This window comes from Pristis pectinata, chromosome 7 (genome assembly GCF_009764475.1).
Source record: "Pristis pectinata isolate sPriPec2 chromosome 7, sPriPec2.1.pri, whole genome shotgun sequence".
Taxonomy (NCBI): Eukaryota; Metazoa; Chordata; class Chondrichthyes; order Rhinopristiformes; family Pristidae; genus Pristis; species Pristis pectinata.
Genome location: NC_067411.1, coordinates 66,140,996 through 66,161,441, shown reverse-complemented (window position 1 = coordinate 66,161,441; position 20,446 = coordinate 66,140,996). Strand labels below are relative to the sequence as shown.

The window sequence follows — 20,446 nt, the reverse complement described above, 5'->3', positions numbered from 1 at the left end:
CTTGCACACAATTTCTTTTCCACTTCAAGGTCAAGTTGCACCATCCTTAACGTTGGCAGTTACTATAACTGATTATTCTGATGAAAGGTCACTAACCTGAAATGTTAGCATTGTTTATCAGTTACTTTAATGATAATCTATTTCTCAATATACAATTTTAGTACCTGCGATTCATTTTTGAGTCCAGAGTTACTGCTGCCAATACTAATAAGTTTGTATACCATTTTCTATCCACCATTTTCATAGAATTGATGTCTTGCTTAACTGCCGCATTTCATAGGAAGTCAAATGATGTCAAACAAATACCAAAAGCAAACTCTGCAAAAAGCACTTCTTAGCTCAAAGAGGGTGTGTCCACATTCACTAGAAAAGGATAAAGAAGGAACATTTTTCAAAATATTTTAAAGTATTTGTCACTCCCAAGTTGATTCCAAATGATCTAATTTGAATTCAACAGACTCGTTATGTTATTTTGAGAGACTGGTGATTCATCATGATTAAGATTTCAGCCCATCTTACTGAGTTTTATCTTCTTTGTTAAATCTCTTGAAACACGTACCTGCCAACTCCAGGATTATGAAGCTATTCACAGCATTATATTCATAAGCACATCATTTTTATCTAGAATATTTATTCATATACTGTATACTGGATACACCAGATAACATTTGGAACCCATGATCCATGTCCGAAATCAACATAGTACATGTTGTACACACTTATATATTTATGAAATAATTATTGATAAATTCAGGAAAGTAGAAATTAAAATTTCTGAAAACTTAGAGTGAAATAATAGTATGTTGAAAATGCCAAGTAACTTGCAACATGTAGTCACAGGATCTATGACAACATGACAGGATCTACCAACATTTGGAGAGACAGGGTCTGATTCAGAACAATCTTTCTGCATTTGTGGCTTTGTGCATGGGAAGTCATGTCTGACAAATCTCTTGGAGTTCTTTGAGGAGGTAACCAAGAGGGTAGATGAGGGTAGGGCAGTGGATATTGTCTAAATGGACTTTAGCAAGGCCTTTGATAAGGTTCCTCATGCAGGCTAGTCTGAAAGGTTAAATCACATGGGATCCAGGGGGAGAAAGCCGATTGGATTCGTAATTCGCTCAGTAGTATAAAGCAGAGGGTGATGGTCACGGGTTGTTTCTCAGACTGGAGGCCTGTGTCTAGTGGTGAGCCACAGGGGTCAGTGCTGGGACCTTTGTTGTTTGTAATTTATATAAGTGGTTTGGATGTGAATGTACAAGCCATGGTAAGTAAGGATAGTAAGTAACAAGGTTAGTTAAGTTTGCGGGTGATACGAAAGTAGGTGGTGTTGCAGATAGTGCAGAAGGTTATGAAAAATTGCAGAGGGATCTTACCATAGAACAATACAGCACAATACAGGCCCTTCGGCCCACCATGTTGTGCCGACCTTCAAACCACACCTAAGACTATCTAACCCCTTCCTCCCACATATCTCTCTAACTTAAATTCCTCCATATCTTGATCAGCTAGGTATGTGGGCCAAGGATTGGCAAATGGCTTTCAATCCAGATAAATGTGAGGTATAGCATTTTGAGAGATCAAACCAAGTTAACACATACAGTGCATGGTAGGGCCCTGGGGAGTGTTATGGAACAGAGGGACCTAGGAGTACAAGTGCATAGTTTGCTGAAAGCGATGTCACAGGAATATAGGGTGGTGTAAAAGCTGTTTGGCATGCTGGCCTTCATCAGTCAGTGCATTGAGTGTAGGAGTTGGGAAGTTACGTTGCAGTTATACAAGACATTGGTGAGGCCGCACTTGGAGTATTGTGTACAGTTTTGGTCATCCTGTTATAGGAAAGATGTTATTAAAGTAGAAAGAGTGCAGAAAAGTTACAAGAAGAGGTTGCATAGACTAGGACTTTATTCCCTGGAACATTGGAGATTGAGGGCGTGACCTGATTAGAGTTATATAAGATCATGAGGGACAAAGACAGGGTGAAAGCACATCGTCTTTTTCCCAGGGAGCAGATGCTAAAAACAAGAGGGCATAGGTTTAAGATCAGAGATTTCAAAGGGACATCAGGGGCAGCTTCTTCACGCAAAAGGGTGGTGCGTATTTGGGATGAGCTGTCAGAAATAGTGGTTGAGGTGGGCACATTAGCAATATTTAAAAGCCATCTAGTTAAGTACATGAATGGTAGGGGTTTAGAAGGCTATGGGCCAAACGCAGGCAGATGGGACTAGCTCACTGGGCAACACAGTTGGCATGGACGTTGGGCTGAAGGGCCTGTTTCCATGCTGTATGACTCTCTGAAGTGCAGAGCATACAGAAGGTTGCTCTTACATGCTATTATGACTGCACTTTGGGTAACGTATCCTTTTGCAGTTTCAATTTCCTGCTGTCCTGTCCAAAGCAACCAAATGTAAATTGATTTGCTTGTACATCAATGATTTGGATGATGGAATAAATGGTTGTGTGGCTAAGTTTGCGGATGACACCAAGATAAGTGGAGGAGTAGGGAGCATAGAGGAAATAGAAAGAATGCAGAGGGACCTAGACAGTTTAGGAGAATGGGCAAGAAAATGGCAGATGAGATTCAATGTTGAGAAATGTGCAGTTGTACACTTTGGAAGTAGAAATAAGCGGGTAGATTATTATCTAGAAGGAGAGAAGATTGATAGTGCGGTAGTACAAAGGGACTTGGGGGTACTTATACAAGATACCTTAAAAGTTAACCACCAGGTTGGATCGGTGGTTAAGAAAGCGAATGCTATGTTGGCATTCATCTCGAGAGGTATAGTGTATAAAAGTAAGGAAGTGTTGATGAGGCTCTACGGGGCGCTAGTGAGGCCTCATTTGGAATACTGTGCGCAGTTTTGGGCCCCGCATCTTAGGAAGGATGTGCTGACGTTGGAGAGGGTTCAGAGGAGATTTACGAGAATGATTCCAGGAATGAAAGGGCTTAAGTACGATGAGCGTTTGTCGGCTCTTGGACTGTACTCGCTGGAGTACAGAAGGATGAGAGGGGACCTCGTAGCGACATTTAAAATGTTGACAGGTAAGGATAGAGTAGATGTGGCTAGGCTGTTTCCCTTGGTGGGCGTGTCCAGGACCAGAGGGCACAATCTTAGAATTAGAGGGTACAGTTTCAAGACAGAGATGAGGAGAAGTTTCTTTACCCAGAGGGTGGTGAAATTGTGGAACTCCTTGCCACGCACAGCAGTGGAGGCCAGATCAGTGGGGTGTTCAAGGAGGAGATAGACAGATATCTAAATAGTCAGGGTATCAAGGGATATGGGGATAAGGCTGGCAAATGGGATTAGAATAGTTTTTTTTTTTCTCTCTCTTTTTTTCCCACCCCATTTCTTTTTCCCTTTTCCTTGGAGCAGACTCGATGGGCCGAATGGCCTGCTTCTGCTCCCTTATCTTGTGATCTTGTGATCTTGTGATTGGAGGTGGATTCACTTCCTTTGATCTTTATGTGTGAGCCAGACCAGTGAAAGTTGACTGGGTTCTACCATTGTGGGCAAAACCCACAGCTGGTTAAAAAACATGCTTCCCTCAGCAATGGTGATCACTTGTCTCTGAATCCAATGCTACCCCTCCCACCCAGGAACCCTGAAGCCAATGGAATTACCCTACTGTTTGAAGTCAGTGTGAGGTTAGAGTTACGATGGTTCAATGATGGGACTTTCTTCATCTAGATTCAGTTTAAACTGGGCTTTACCATTCAGTTGAAAATCAGGTTTTCAAGCTTGGTCACATAAGGTTTACATCAAACAGGCACTTTGAACATTCTACCAACATGAGGAATTGATTCTAATTTTGGTGAAATTGATTGTAATGACTTCAAGATATCACACTGATTCAGGCATGTGATCTGCCCACAGCTATTTTCAGTAGAGGTTTATCAATGGATAGATGAAGCAACTGCCTGTTCAGACTATAGCTCCATGGATGTGTGTAGGGTTCCGAGTCCCAGAACAGAATGGAGCTTGGAGTTGACGTCTAGTACTCTCTGATAAGCTTCATTGGCAATTGCGCTGAATGAGGATAAATTTTAATCGAAAAGCAAAAGACCACAAATGCAGAAAACCTAAAATAAAACAGAAAATGCTGGGGAAACAGATCAGGCAGCATCTGTGGAAAGAAAAGTTAAAGTTAATATTTCGGGTCAATGATCTTTCATTAGTAGGAGAAAAAGTGAGGAATCTGTGTAGTTTAGATTGCTAAAATGGAGCAGGGTATGGAGAGAGCAAAGGGGATGTTCAGTAATAGGCTGATGTCAGGGTTACACAGTTACTTTGACAAGAAAAGAATGCATTTTAATCAAAGCTGATCTATATGGAGGAATTAAATAGGAGAAGGTAAACCAGGGCAATTAGAGAGTAAAAAATTAGCAGCATGCTGGGCTCTGAGATGCAGAACACAGCAGTTGCTGGAAATCTAAAGTAAAAGAGTAAATCTGTAAATCAGTAAATCTGGTAGCATCTGTGAAGCATGAGAAACGGTGTCACTATTACATCAGAAGTCTCCAGTTCTGTCAAAAAAAGAAGAACAGAATAAATAGAACAAAGGGACAAAGGTTGTTCAGGCATTGGCACCAGGAGCTTTGTTACCTGCATTATCTTGGTTTTCTACCTGTCCTCAATCACTTTCTCAGTGTAAATTCCTCTAGACATATAACCTTTCAAAAAAGTAGTCATTGCCCATTGTTAATATCAAAAGTAATTGTATCACCAGGACAACCTTGGTCTTCACCCTATCACAGTCATTCCCTCTTTTCTTTGGCCCCACCCTGTCTCTGCAGCTTCAACCACACTTGTGTTCCCTCCTGTTTCCATTTCTGATGAAAGATCATTGACCCAAAATATTAACTTTCTTTCTCTTTCCACAGACACTGCCTGACTTGTTGAGCGTCTCAGCGTTTTTTGTTTTTATTACAGCATGTGACATCAGTTGTCATACTGAGGGCTATAAATAAACCTGGAATGTAAAACTTAATGCTGCTGCTCTCAAGTTCACAAAAGCTTGGGATATTTTCTTAGTTCATAATCCATCCTGGCTGGATCATCAGTCGCGTGGATTTAAATGAGTAGTAATTGCCTTTCCAAGACTTCCAGAAAATTCCTTTCTTCCGATTCTGGTCGTCTGTTGATCCTGCTTCTTAAGGTATTTCCCGTTCAGATTTGATTCCCCACATGCACTGAACCACCAGCCACCTGTGAGCAGAAAGATTACATCTCTGATTTCAAGTTTGCAACAAACTCAGTCAAATCACCATGACACAAATGTCTCTTCCTACAAATTTTTAGGAAGGAGCTCAGGTTGATATCTGAGTGGGATGGTTGTGACTCTCATCCAAATCAGATATCTAAAAATAAAAATGCGCCAAGTGGATTTTCATGGATTTCTTTCACTGCTGTAGATTATCAGGATACATTAACCTTCTATCAAGCAAATGCAAGATATTGTGAGGTCATGGAATTAGGCAAGAGGGATCAAAAGGCAGATTATTATCAAAATGGAGAAAGACTGCAAATGGTGTATTGAAAGGAGTTGGAGTTCAGAAATAAGGAATCTTTGTTATAATTGTACTGGGTTAGTAAGGCCGCAGCTGGAGTAATGTGCAGTTTTGGTCCCCTTACCTAGCACAGGAGGCTTTCCAAAAGCAATTTACCAGGCTAATTCCTGGGATGAGAGGATTATCGTATTAAGAGAGACCAAACAGTTTAGGTGTGTATTGTTCAGAGTTCAGAAGAATGAGGGGTGATTTTATTGAAACATATGAGACCCTTAGGGGGACATGATAGGGTAGATGTCCAGATGTTTTCACTAGTGGGAGAGTCTCGAACAAGAAAATATACCTTCAAGATAAGGGGCCAGTAGGAATAAATGTTTTCTCAGCATAGTAGGCAGTGTTAAGTAAGATATCTCATGGATGAATGCTCACAATACAATATACCCCTGTGATATGAAGGAGTTTTGTTTCTAGAAAACCATGCATATCATTGTCTTCTGTAACATGGAACCCTTTTTTCCCATTGAATCCTATACTATAAGTGGAGATGCAATCCTACAGGAAGCTTTTCTCTCAACAGAAGTGCCCCTGCGGATGCATAGTCTATAGTCAGGGGAATTCTGATCATATTATAGGCAGAGAGAAAGGGTTGTTGTTTTAATTAAGTGGAAACAGATGTTACATTGTTTGACAAAATATCATTGTTCAAGTATAAATGGAAGAAATTGCCTTGTCAGTTTCCAAAGCAAATCCCTGAAGTGGCCTCCTGCTATGAATTGGTTGCCTGTGATCATTGTCCTTTGTAAACTAGTTCATTTCTCGATACACATTTTGTGTTTTATTTATTTCTATATAAATTCTGTAAGAGCGAATTTTTATTCTGTATCTCAAATTTTTATGGTAGTAATTTGTGACTTCAGTAAGGGCGAATTTCCATTACCTGAATTGCCATAATGTGGCGGCAGACTGTATACACTGGATGATGGAACCAATTGTAAATTTGTCAATGGTAGGAAATGGGTGGGATTGCGAGTTGTGATGAGGATGCAAAGAGGCTTCAAGATGATTTAGACAAGTTGAGGGAATGGGCAAATGTATGGCAGATGCAGTATAACATAGATAAAGGTGAAGTCATCTTCTTTGGGAGGAAAAACAGAAAGGCAGTGATGGATTGGGAAATTCTGCCATTCAAAGGGACCTGTGGGTCCATATACACCAGTCACAGAAAGCAAACATGATGCTGCAGCAAGCAGATGAGAAGACAAATGGTATGTTGGCCTTTGTGTTTTGTGTTTAGGAACATGGGTGTCTTGCTACTTTTATATATGGCCTTGGTGAGACCACATCTTGAGGATCATATGCAATCTTGTTCTCCTTACCTAAAACAGGAGATACCGGCAACAGGGGGAATGCAACAAAGGTTGTCCAGACTGATTCCTGGGATAGCAGGACTATTATACAAGGAGAGATTGTGTTGGCTAGGCCCATGTCCACTAGAGTTTAGAAGAATTAGAGGGCATTTCATTGAAATGTACCCAATTTTGACAGGGCTGGACAAACTGGATGTGGGAGGAAACTTCCCTTGGCTGTGAAATCTATAAGAAAGATGCATTGTCTCAGGATACAGGAGAAGATATTTTGGACTTAGAGGAGGAGAAATTTCTTCACTCAGAAGCTGGTGATCCTGTGGAATTCTCTACCAGTCACTGAATATATTAAGAAGGAGCCGGATAGATTCCTAGACACAAAGGGGATACATGGAGAGACCAGAAATATAGTATTGAGATAGAGGATCAGCCATGATTGTATTGAATGGTGGAACAGGCTCAAAGACCAGATAGCCAACTTCTGTTCTTATTTTCAATATTTCTGTTTATTTTCTTGTCTTTTATTCCCCTCTTCAAGTACAAAGGTTGTCAGTTTTCTCTTTGCAGTGGTACAATTAAAGTGCAGCAGCCTTTTCCCTTCTGTCTCTAAATGGCCATTTGTGCACTCTCAACCATGTGCACATCCACTTCAGTCGCAAACAGCACCATTGTACAATGTAATCATACCCTTGATAAGCAGCCACACTCACACCTAGTGGTCAATGGCTAAATTCAGGACCGAGAACTAACCTGCAATTTTTTTGCTCTCTCTCCTCATTTTGGGGTATTGAAATCAATTGTAGCATCTGCTGGTTACTAAGATAAAGGTCAACTAACACAAATTAAAGAAAGGCTTGCATTTTTTTGGCACTTTTTATGACTTCATGACACTCCATGGTGCTGTGCATTGAGTTAAAGGCTTTTAAGTCACTGTTATAATGGAAATTGTGATAATTGAAACCACAGGATTGAATGGGCTAGAACCACACAAAACAGTGCACCTGTTCTTTATAATTAACAGCATCATACCTGAATGTTGCTCAGCACAGTTTATATTGGTGTGAAGGTCATTGTCTTGATCACTGGTGGAAAATGGAAGTGCTTTACAGGTGCTGAGGGCTGATGAAATATCCCCTGATAAAACTTGACCGATTTGCAAACTGTAGCTGTTTTCTTCATTGCCTAGCCTAAATGTGTACTCGATATGTCGTGTCTTTTTCTTCCAGTCCTGCAGTTCGATTCTCAAAACATATTCAGCCTGACCAGTAATTTGATAGAAGTTTTCTAAGCCCAACCAGAATTCACCTGAATGGGAATAAAACAGTACATTTAGAAAATTAACATCACGTGCAAATGTGCAGCTTTTCTTGCTATCTGGTCTTTTAATGTTGCAATCTTGCCACAGTTGTAGGATGATGAATGCTAAGATCTAGGTGGTACCCCAGTGCACAACTGAGGGAGAGCAACACTGTCAGAGATTTCCTTTTCATTTACGATGCTAAACATAAGTGCTGTTTGCTCTCGTGTAGATGTGTAAGATCCTGTAGTACTGTTTTGAAGAGCAACCAAGGAGTCACCCCTGCTACCCTGACAATCAAAATCACTGATAAAGTGATTATCTCTTCATTGTCACTTTGCTGTTTGTGGAAATCTACCTGTGCATACATTGGCTGCAATGTTTCCTATATCATGACAGTGACAAAACTTCAAACATACTTCTTTGCTGCAAAGGGTTTTGAGCAAGAACATAAGAAGCTGGAGTAAGTTACTTGGCACCTGAGCCTGGTCTACCATTCACTAAAATCATGGCTGATCTGATCTTGTCCTCAGCTACACTTTCCCACTTGGTCCCTATATAAGGTTTATCTATCTCGGCCTTGAATACATTCAGTGATTTTAAATTCTACGACATTCTTTGATGGAGAATCCAAAGATTCATAATGCTCACGGGGAAGAAATTCTACTTCACCTGTCTTAAATGGACAACCCCTTATTCTGAAACTCCCCACCCCACACCCCCCCCCCACCCGGTTTTTGCTGATCTTACTGGGGCAACATTCTCTCAGCATCTACCTTGTCAACCTCCCTCAGAATCTTACATTTCAATAAGATCTTCTAAACTCCAGTGAGTATAGGCCCATTCTGCTCAACCTTTCCTCATAAGACAACCCCTTCATTCCCAAAGTCAACCTAATGAACCCTCTCCGAGCTGTCTTCAATGGAAACCTATCCACCTCCCCAACCCCCACCTGCACTAAATGAGGAGACCAACTTCCACACGTGGTACAATTGTACAGATCTGGTATCTCAAACTCCCTATGCATGTGTAGCAAGACTTGAGTTTTTTTTAAATTCTCCATCCCCTTTGGAGGCAAACATTTGACTTGCCTTCCTAATTACTTTGTGTACTTGCATTCTAATTCTGTGTTTCCTGTAAGAGGACACCCATATCCCTCTACACTGCAGCATTCTGTTATTTCTCTAAATTTGTACAAAATTTAGCTTTTCTGTACTTCCTACCAAAGCGATAAACTTACTCTTTCCCACTTAACACTGCGTCTGGCAATATTGAACATTCATTTGTCTGTCTATGTTCCTTTTCAAATACTCTTTGTCTTCTTCACGATTTGCTTTCCCACCTATTTTTGCACTGTCAGCAAATATGCCTACAATTCTCTGGGTCCCTTCATTTAAGTCATTAATATGGAATGGAAATAGTTAAAATCCCAGCATTGATCTCCGTGTACTGGTTGCAGTTTGTCAATCTGAATAGGACCCATTTATTCCAACTCTTTATTAATCAATTTTCTTGATACTGTTTCCCTTTAATGCCACGGGTTCTTTGGATTTCCTGAGGTCATGAAACGCAAGAGCAAATTATAGAAGATAATTTTTAGACCGTGGTTCTGCCGACATCAAAAGCTAAGAATCTGTATCACAGATGAATATTTTATTACATTCATTTGTAATGAAGAATGTAAGAAGCAAGTAGTGCCAGGAACAATGGAGCTAATTAATTGAGAGCTCAATTTAGGTTGTTTTACAGCATTTCATAAGGAATAGTAGGATGTTAAAAATGTTTTCTTGTCTAACTGCTGATTAATAATCCAATTGATGCAAGGGGAATAACATTTTCTAAAATAAACAGTGATAAATTCTTACCATGAGGGTCCCCAAATCCAGTTTTATAATCCAACCACGGTTGATCAAAGTTCACAGAACCATTAAATCGCTGCTGAATCACAGTCCAACCAGATTCTGTTTGAGAGGGCAGGAGAGAGCCATTACATTAGCTGAGGCAGGATATGGCTGGATAATAGTTCACAGCAACTCTTTGAAGATTATGCTCGTTAATGTGGACTTTGAAGAAAATTAAAATACTCTGCATATTTGCATTGCAATCTCCTTCAACTGTGTTTGAGAGTCATAAAGCATAATGAAGCATGGGCAAGGTACTTTGTGTAACAGCTTTTGAAATAAAACTGTTCAAACTGACCTGCAGTCATTTGGCAATATGTTTGAAATGGCTGGGATCCTTTTGGCTGGATTCTATAAACTCCACTAGTTCTTTCACCCCTCTTGAAAATGTGATAACAATCATCTGGAAGATAAGAAATGATAGGGCTAAATCATATATGGCATCACAAAATAAGATGGACTTTATGTGCATCGTTCTTTATGCTGCTTCAAGGAATTCCATTTTGTCTGTATCATGGGAATGAAGCCTTTACTTTAAGATTTGAGTGCAGAGCTACATTGTAGTGAGGTAGACCATGACCATTAAAAGAATGGAGTGCGTCTGATGAGTGGTCATTGTTAAATTAAAAAGTTCAATTGCAATAGTGACAGAGATAAGAAAGCAGAGAGAAATGGCCATCTAGCACACATGACTTTCACCATCATCCAAAAACTCTTGATGGTATTCCATTGCCTTACTTATAATAACATGGGCTGTAAGCACAATGCATTAGGTAACAACACTGATGAGATTTACTCAGTTCTGAAAACACTGAATTAATCAGGATATTTTAGTTGAAGTAGAATACTCCCTAAAGACAAATTAAATAGAGATTGCAGAGTGTGGTTTCAATATTTTTCAAGCCATTGTAGGGCAATAAACTTCAATGTCTTGTTCATCAGCTAATACCAAAGCTTCACCCATACCTCCCAATTGATGCCATTTGAGAGTGCAGCAGCAGAAGGCATTCTTTGTTACTCTAAGGTCTGAGGTACCAAAGGAGAATAACAACTTACAATAGACCCTCTGATTTGGCATTGCAGTAAAGTATGTTGGAGCAGGAAAGAATTATGTCAGCATTTCAACTACTATCCATGGTGTGTTTAGGACAACTTATAAATAAGTTGTCCCAAACTTATCATAACTTATCATAGGTTTCCTGCAGAGTAATGTTGTAAAGATATACTCACTGTTAGATGAGACTGAAGTGTTCTGTTGATTGGTGGAGCTGTTTCCTTTCCTTTTCCTGAAGTTGTAACCGTCCCTGGGCTCTAAGGCTCTATTCAAAACCTTCATACAGGGGAGTTGGGAGGGGGCAAGTGGGGGGAGGATAATGGAAGATCTTGTTAAAAGACATTTGAACTGACAATCAAATGTAATATAATTTTCCTATGCTTTTGTGAAATTTTCTGGGTAAGTGAGCTGCTGCTGGGAGTTGGCACAGGGGAAGGATTTCTTTACCACAGGAACTGGTGTTATTAGGAGCAATTATTTTCAAGTAACTGTCTAAAGCTAATGGATTTGAATTGTTTAATCGTTCAAAAGGTTACTCAAAACTGATTTCATGCCAGCATTTATAACCCATCCCTAATTTCTCTTGAACTGAGTGGCTGGCAAAGCTCTTTCAGAGGGGATATAAAAATCAACCATCTTGGTGAGTCCAGAGTCATATGTAGGCCAAACTCCATAAGGTTTATCTTCCCTGAACACACGAGCACAAGAGAATAGGAGCAGGGATAGGCTACCCAGCCCTTCAAGCCTGCTCTGCTATTCAGTATGATCATAGCTGATCTACCTTAGGGCTCAACTCCTTTGTGCCAGATCACATGCTCTCCATCTCCCAATCTTTCACTCCACTTCAAATGCTTCTAATGATCTCGCTTCCATAGTTCTCTAGGCCAGAGAAGCCCAGAGATTCATCACCACGAAGGGGCTGATATGTTTTAGGCACTTTTTTTGTTTGTTTTTAACTTCTGTCTTCAGTTCTTGCCATGAAATAATTAATAACCATTTTAAATATGCTGAATTAAATGACCAAAACATTGCTCAATTTATAGTTTATATATATATATAATATATATATATATAGTTATATATAATATATATATAGCAATGAGATGTGCTTTCTATATTATATATATCACATCTCATTGCTTTTTCTTTTCCCCAATATATTTATATTTATGACTTTGCACCGTGCTTTAGTGGGAATTATTTATTGCAAAAGTATAGTAGTCACAGTCCCTATCCACAAGCACCACAAGTGTCCAATAATTTTTGAAGTCAGAGTTCACAGACCTTGTTCTTCAGTTGTTGAATCTGATGGTTCTGTTCATTGATCTGCAGCTGCTGAGCCTTCATCAGCACCAATACTTCATTGACAAGATGGTTTTGGATCTCTGCTACAGACTGAGAAGAGAAATTTGTATGTCTAAGCAACTATAATATAACCAGACACAACATTCACTCTGGCAATGTTCCACAAATACAGAAGCAGCTCACATTTTCAGGGTTAGTTAATTCTAATCAGTTTAAAACCCAGAGCTTACTGTCAGCGTGACATAAGGATACATGGGGAACAAATCCCCCTGATTTGACTGACTGGTAAATGTTGTCCAGATCCTATAGGTCAGGGTCCTCCATCATGGGAGGCCTTGCATAACATAACATGGTCACTTCAGAGGGATGAGGGACAGAATGAGCCCAGCCGTGAAACAACTGAAATATCTTTGATAGCTGGCTCAGCCAGCTCCACAGTCTTTGCAAGCTATCAATGATTGATTAACTGGTTTCTGTCTATTACCCTTAATGTAGGTGGGTGGTAGGTGAATCAGGAGGAGTTGATGGGCACATGAGAGAAAATAGGTTACAGGGAAACAAGTGGGGGAATGGGATTGATGGGAATGCTCTGAGAGTCACACAGACTTGATGAGCCGAATGGCCCTTTCCATGTTGTAAGAGAGTATGAAATCCACTATAAGATCTTGTGACATAAGAGATTCTACATATGCTGGAATCTGGAGCAGTATACCCAAAATGCTGGAGGAACTTAACAAGTCAGGCAGCATCTATGGAGGGAAATAAAAAGCCGACGTTTCAGGACTGATGAAGGGTCTTGACCTGAAACGTCGGCTTTTTATTTCCCTCATTAGATGCTGTCTGATCTGCTGAGTTCCTCCGGCATTTTGTGTGTATTGTATAAAATCTTGTGCACAATTTTTGTGTTTCTTCACCTTCTGTTTCCCTTAAGATCTCATGACAACACTCTTTCAGATCATATAAACATTACTTTGAGGCATATTTTTTATTCCTGAACTTAAGTAATTTTTAAAACTTCATAAATCAACAAAAAATCATAAATCCTGCCAAGCGAGTTTGGTAGACCTGTGTTTTCTGAAGACCAGCACATATTTGACCCAGAAGATGCACTGAATGGGAAGTGCATGACCTGCAGGAGGCATACCAGTCAGAATGGGAATAGAGAAATATCTCCAGTAATCTGTAGTTAGATTCATGCCAGTACATTATCTTGGAAAGTCATGTGCCCTTTTGAAATACTTGCATCCATTTTAAGCCTTGGCATCATTAAAATCCTTGATTTGACACAAGGTTATTTAAATGAATGCCTACCACAAACTTGTAGGTCATCATCCCTCTCACAAAGGGATGAGGAAGTGAGAGCCTACAAAAGATCTCCTAAATTGCCACTGTCAAATATTGGAATGGTCTCTACTGATTTTGATGGATGAAATTGGAAATGAAAGGCCAAAGATGTGGATCTGTGTTGGATCGTGAAAGCTGATGAGCAAGAACAGAGAGAAATGGGTTAACGGGAAATCAAAGAATGAAAATTGAAGAAGAATGAGTCCAAGAAAGGTGGTGATGGTTTGGCTGCAACTAAAGAATGGAAATGGCCAGAATGCATTTCACAACACTTCATAGAGAGGAATATTGAGCAAGAGTCTGAAGAAAACTAGATGGATGATAGCAATGGTGGATTGTTGCTGAAAGAGATGCAAATAACTAAAGAGTCAGGATATTGAAGAATTGACAAGTGGAGTGAGTTGATTACCCTCCATTGTCAATGTGGAGTTGTTGAACAGCTCTTTGGTAGTAATAGTAAAATTACTTTTTAAAGCTTTTGTTTTTAAAGTGCAGTGTTGTTCAGATTTTGTATTATTTCCAGTTAGTGCAAACTATCAGTAACTGCCAGAAAGTGCTGACAGCAGGCTGCCTAGACACCTTCCAACATTCATGGAATGTGCTGCATGTAACAGTGAGGGTTTTCTCCAACAAACCTACACAATATTTACATCCCTCACTGAACTCAGCCAGCACTTTCATCTACATTCCCACCAGGCTGCAGGACACAGCTGCCAAATATCATCACACTGACGCATATTCCAAAGCAGAGCATGTATTCCGAAGCAAAGCACATCCTAGGTTTCCACAGGTTACCATTGTGTTTAAGTGCTGTGACCTGTGAAGTGCTGTGTGAGTAGTAAGTCTTACAGCAATATATCAGCCAAGAAATTGTTTCTTAAGTACTATGTGATCCAATGTTGATTTTTACCTGGAGTAAATTGTGCTAATGATCATTCCCGGTTGTGAAGTTGGACCAGACACTTTCACGTGCCAGTTATATTAGCACACTTGATATTTTCCCACCATCTGTACACTAGTTGACAAAGAACATTTCCACCGAATACTGATAGAAATTAGAGTTCAAAACTTTCAACAGCGACAGTCTTGCAACATTCACTATTTAGGAGGACACTCTACTGACACCAGAGTACCTGCCTGGACAGCTTCATAACTGCAGGCAGCTCAACCACCTTCCAAAGTCCACAAAGTGTGCTACACTAACAGTGAGCGCTTTCTCCTGCATTTAGTTACTGGGTTCATTCAATGGGTACCTCAGTGGTGACACTGCTCACAGCACTCCATTACTGGAGGCATCATTATAACCAAACTGGCCACTCAGGGTGGGTTGGGGACCTCGGGAAAGGAGGCAAAGACATGCCCATCTACATAGACCTACCTCCACAAAGTCACCAGAGGCACCATACCCCAGCCTAATCTCTCCGACAAACAATGTATTTGCAGCTCAAGCTTTCCCATACTGTCATCACCAAGATACCGCACATTCTGCGGAAATATCTTCCATCAAACTCTTGTTACTGGACTACTCTCTCCGTGAGGGTCAAGGACATGCAGACGCTCAGCTTCATCACCGCACCATCTTTCAAATGGCCACAGCAGATCTCTGCCACATCTTCCATCAGAGAGTTCACACTGTGTTCATGAAAAAATGATTTCACTTATTCTGATTTCAGTGATGACCAAGTGACATCTTGGGCTCTGGGATTTTCCAGCATTACTGCTCCCCCCCTCCCCCTCACAAGTGCAAGCAGCCATTAACAGCATTCATGTGTCCTTAAGGGCTCTCCTTAATAACCCAGAGCATTTCAACCAATGGAAAAGGCTTCCTCTCCTTCAGTGAGCAACTTGTTGTTGGCCAAGTGAAACATTTCCTCATCATGAATGTAATCTTTCCAGAAACCATACATGACTCCTTCATTCTGAGGAAGTTGCCACTGCTAGATATTTTTAGTAGCTGACACTGTCTGGAGAGATGGATTCTGGCATTAGAGCCACCCTCTACTTCACTAGGTCCTCACACCAGTGGCATCTCCGACCACAGCAGCTGAACTCAAAAAATCACACAAGTTCCTAGTTCACAGTGGAAAACACCATTGATCTGGTCCCGATGAGACTTTGATGAATGCATCAGCCCAGGGACACCCTGTGAGTACAGGCTAAGCAGACGTGAAGACTTTGTGATTTTTATGAATGACTTGGAGGAAGAAGTGGAAGGATGTGTTGGTAAGTTTGCAGATGACACAAAGGTTGGTGGTGTAGTAGATAGTGCAGAAGGTTGTCATAGGTTGCAATGGGATATTGACAGGATGCAGAGCTGGGCAGAGAAGTGGCAGATGGAGTTCAATCCAGAGAAGTGTGAAGTGATACACTTTGGAAGATCTAACTTGAAGGCAGAGTACATGGTTAATGACAGGTTTCTTAGCATTGTGGAGGAACAGAGAGATCTTGGGGTTCTAGTACATAGATCCCTCAAAATTGCCACGCAAGTTGATACGGTGGTTAAAAAGGCATATGGTGTGCTGGCCTTCATTAGCCAGGGGATTGAGTTCAAGAGCAGAGAGGTAGTGTTGCAGCTCTATAAGACCCTGGTTAGACCACATCTGGAATATTGTGTTCAGTTCTGGTCGCCACAATATAGGGAGGATGTAGAAGCTATGGATAGGGTGCAGAGGAGATTTACAAGAATGCTGCCTGGATTGGAGAACACATCTTATGAGGAGAGGCTGAGCGAGTTAGGGCTTTTCTCCTTGGAGAGACAGAGGATGAGAGGAGACTTGATAGAGGTACATAAGATTATGAGAGGTATAGACAGAGTGGACAGCCAGCATCTTTTCCACAGGGCAGTAATGGCCAACACTGGAGGTCACCTGTTTAAGGTGCATGGAGGAAAGGTTTTTTTTTTATACACAGAAAGTGGTGGGTGCCTGGAATGCACTGCCGGGGTGGTGGTAGGGGCCAATATGATGAGGTCATTAGGAAGCTCATAGATAGGCACATGGATGAAAGACAAATAGAGGGTTATGGGAGGAGAAGTAGAGAGGGGGATAGATAGAATGTGGATAAGGTTTATATAGGTCGGCACAACATCGTGGGCTGAAGGGCCCGTACTGCGCTGTACTGTTCTGTGTTCTATGTACTTCAGTGCCTTATGCTGCATGCCACACAGGCTTGCAATTGAGTACAGCAGGGGTAGAAGAGCTCCGGTGCCTGAGATCCATGAGGTGGAGCCTTTAGAACAACAGGTGGAAGACATAGGTCCAGCATCGACAGCCTCATCTCCCGGATAAGCACAGCAAACAGGTCTTGCCTACACAGGTTACAAGGGATATAAGGGACTCAGTAACAGTGACACATTTTTTTGTTGAAAGCCTCTAAAATGGTAATTCCCAAAGCAAGACAAGTGACCCTCTCCACATTCCAATGGTTACCAACAACACAGACGACCTATAATCAGGTGCATAATGACCCCTCACATCCTGCTATGTGATCCTCCAGCATTTTTGAATGAGCATCTGTTCTGATCACTGAAGTAACCTGCCAAAACATCTCTACGTTTCCTGGTGAGTTGCACCTCATTGAAAGAACTCTGACTTTTGACTCTGAACAAAATACACTTCTTCATGGGGATCTTCAACTCTACAGATGTAAAAAAAAAATGGTGCGCAGATTCTCCTGATGTATCTACCTTGTGAGACCATAAAATGTTGTTTCCACATTGCTCCTGGAGGAGAACTCCTACCAAATTCTCCTAATGGTGGGTATGCAGGGCCTCTGTCCCTGGCACACAGGCCCATAATATTATTGACCAAGACTTGCATGCCCTTTGAGTTAATGTGAGAGCTCAGACCTTCTCCCTTGCAACTTCTATTCCCTTCATGCTGGCCAGAGTATGTTGTTGCTGAGTGGCTGTCATGGAAAGGTGCCTTTAAGGACTGATGCCTGTCTCTGAAGGCAGGCACGGCAGTGTAGCGGTTAGTGTAACGCTATTACAGCGCCAGCGACCCGGGTTCAGTTCCGGCCACTGTCTGTAAGGAGTTTGTACGTTCTCCCCGTGTCTGCGTGGGTTTCCTCCAGGTGCTCAGGTTTCCTCCCACGTTCCAAAGACGTATGGGATAGGAAGTTGTGGGCATGCTATGTTGGCGCCGGAAGCATGGTGACACTTGCAGGCTGCCCCCAGAACATTCTACACAAAAGATGCATTTCACTATGTGTTTCGATGTACATGTGACTGATAAAGATACCTTAAAATCTTAAAAATTCTGTGCAGCAAAGTATCAGGAGCTGAATTGAGTGAAGTTCCATTGGGAATTGTGCAAATTCAATGTTAGCACTTTTTCTGAGTGCATACTACCCTAATGTTGTTTCACACTCAGTATAGCCAATTTTCAACAATTCGACAGTTTTGAGGCAGACCACATCTTCTCCTTCCATGATAAAACACACTACTGTGCAGCCTCATGAACTTCAAATCAGACAACTTTATTCTCAGCCATTCCGATGTTTGCCCACTGCCTGTTTCCTACAACTACAATCCTCTTGTTCTTGGTCGTCAGATCTCTCTAGGCAAATAACCTCCGTTCTATAATTCTGACTTTTAGCTAGTGACATCCATTTTAAATTTGAGTAGTAGCCTTTAAAGAGTATTCTTTGTGCAACATTCATTTCAACTTTGCAGCATCTACCAAGAGCAGCTTGTCACTGTGTTGGCACACAGTGTGGCCCCATGAAACTTTGGAAGTGGAATTCACAATTCAGTCCCTTTAGTTTCAATTCAGTACAGTACCTAGGGGTAATACTGATTAATTGGGGAAATATAGAAAACGGATATAACAAATCACAGAACAGAAATAATCAAGAATCAATTAACTGACAGCCAGATAATAGCCATACATCAAGGGAAAAATATGAAGTACTGATGATTGTTAAATCCACCGAAACCTGCACCATTTCTTTTAATGCCTGTTAGAGCTAGGTGGCTTGTTTCTGTATACTACTACATTGTGCAGAAATAAAATAAATCCCATTGGAAAATCCTGTTTCAAAAACTTGTATTACAAAGTCGGTAAGAGCTGTGAGAACAATGGAATAATGGATGAGTGGTATTAAACACAATAGATTTTTCTTATTTAAGATCTCATGCAGCCACAAACCATGAGGTCGAATTCTGAGTGATTGTTTTAAAAAACATTATCTGATCTATAAGTTTCATTTATTGTACTTAGTCACACCTACTGGTTATTGTTTAACACTTCACTGTGGGGCTGTATTCAGTGTTCTGTCTGCTACTCTTGGCACAATGCAGTCCCAAGTATAGATGTTGCCGAACATGGTAATAAAGTGTAATGCCATGCACAAATCAGTGAGACACTATATTTGGTTTGTGAATCCTGTTTTTCATGCTCAGCTTGCCTACATGGACAATCATTTACTTTGCCTGAATTTCTAGCTATCCAGGTAAATGACACTTGTTATTGACATACTTGCATTTTAAATATTACCATATCTTGGTTATTAGACAATTATTTAGCCTGCTGTTGCACATTACTGGAACTAGAACTGGAAAGATTTAAAATAATATTCCTTTCTCTATATAAAAAGTTAGACCAAAGAAGCAAAATAAAGTTTAAGAAATAATTCTCCATTTGCAGACATGTTTGTCTGAAATCATCTCTACCCTCTAATTCCAAGTCTGTTATTTCTGATCATCTGATGTAACATTACTGGCTGTTCCATTCTATAAGCAAAAATAATAACTAAGCTGCACCTCAGTGACTGCCTTTTCATAATTGAAGCCTAAACTAGACAAATAAACCCCTGATAACCTCCCCTCTATCCCCAATTAGTGGGCAAGAAATGAACACTGGCGCCATCAGTGACCAATGGTTGGATCCTGGTGAGAAAGGCAGGCAGGCAAAAAAAGACCTGTAGCCTGAACCTCAAGGTGGTGGGAATTAGAACCATTTCAACTTCTACTCCCCCACAGATCATAAAACAAGCCAATGTCCATTCCCCTTCCTTTCTCTTCTTTTCAACTCTATTCTCTTTCCTCCATCCACTCTACATTGCCACATCTCCTTTCCTTTACCTCCTCTCTCCCTCCCCTGCCTGTGTCCACATATTCACACAGCTCCTTATCCCACTTGAATTTTAACACTGCATTTAATCCTTTCTGTGTGTGCAATACCAGTGATGGTTAACAACTGATAGGGAAAATGCAGCAAAATCAGTGCGGCCAAACCAGGAGAAACGATATAATGATGTGAGGGTCCAAATGGGTATCATACATTCTTAATTGACTGGTCTATGTGCGTCAGAGTTTGTTTGGTTGACTTCCTCTGATATTATTCATTATTTTCTGTGTTGTGTGTATTAGCATGGGTGTGTTCACTTAGGATAGATGTAGATCACGTGAGTTATCATATTAAACACGATCTGTGAAGAGTATGGAAATTACTATTTGTTCTAACAGCCTATGACTTGAGTTGAATCTTTTGTTGGTTTCCTTAAAGTATGTTAACACGTGTATCAATGTACAGAAATTTCCCACTGACATCACTAATAATAATCGGAAAGGCTTGTACATAAATCATGAATATTGTTAGTTTAAATAGGCAGACTAAACTCTGAATGCTACAGAGAAACTGTTAGAAATAAATGGTGACATTTTCCTGG

The 20,446-nt window shown here is 40.7% G+C and overlaps 1 protein-coding gene across 1 annotated transcript in view; it reads left to right on the top strand.

Moving 5' to 3' along the window:
• LOC127572902 (dedicator of cytokinesis protein 8-like) overlaps positions 1-20,446 on the top strand; it is a 134,596-nt gene that overhangs the window by 25,711 nt on the left and 88,439 nt on the right.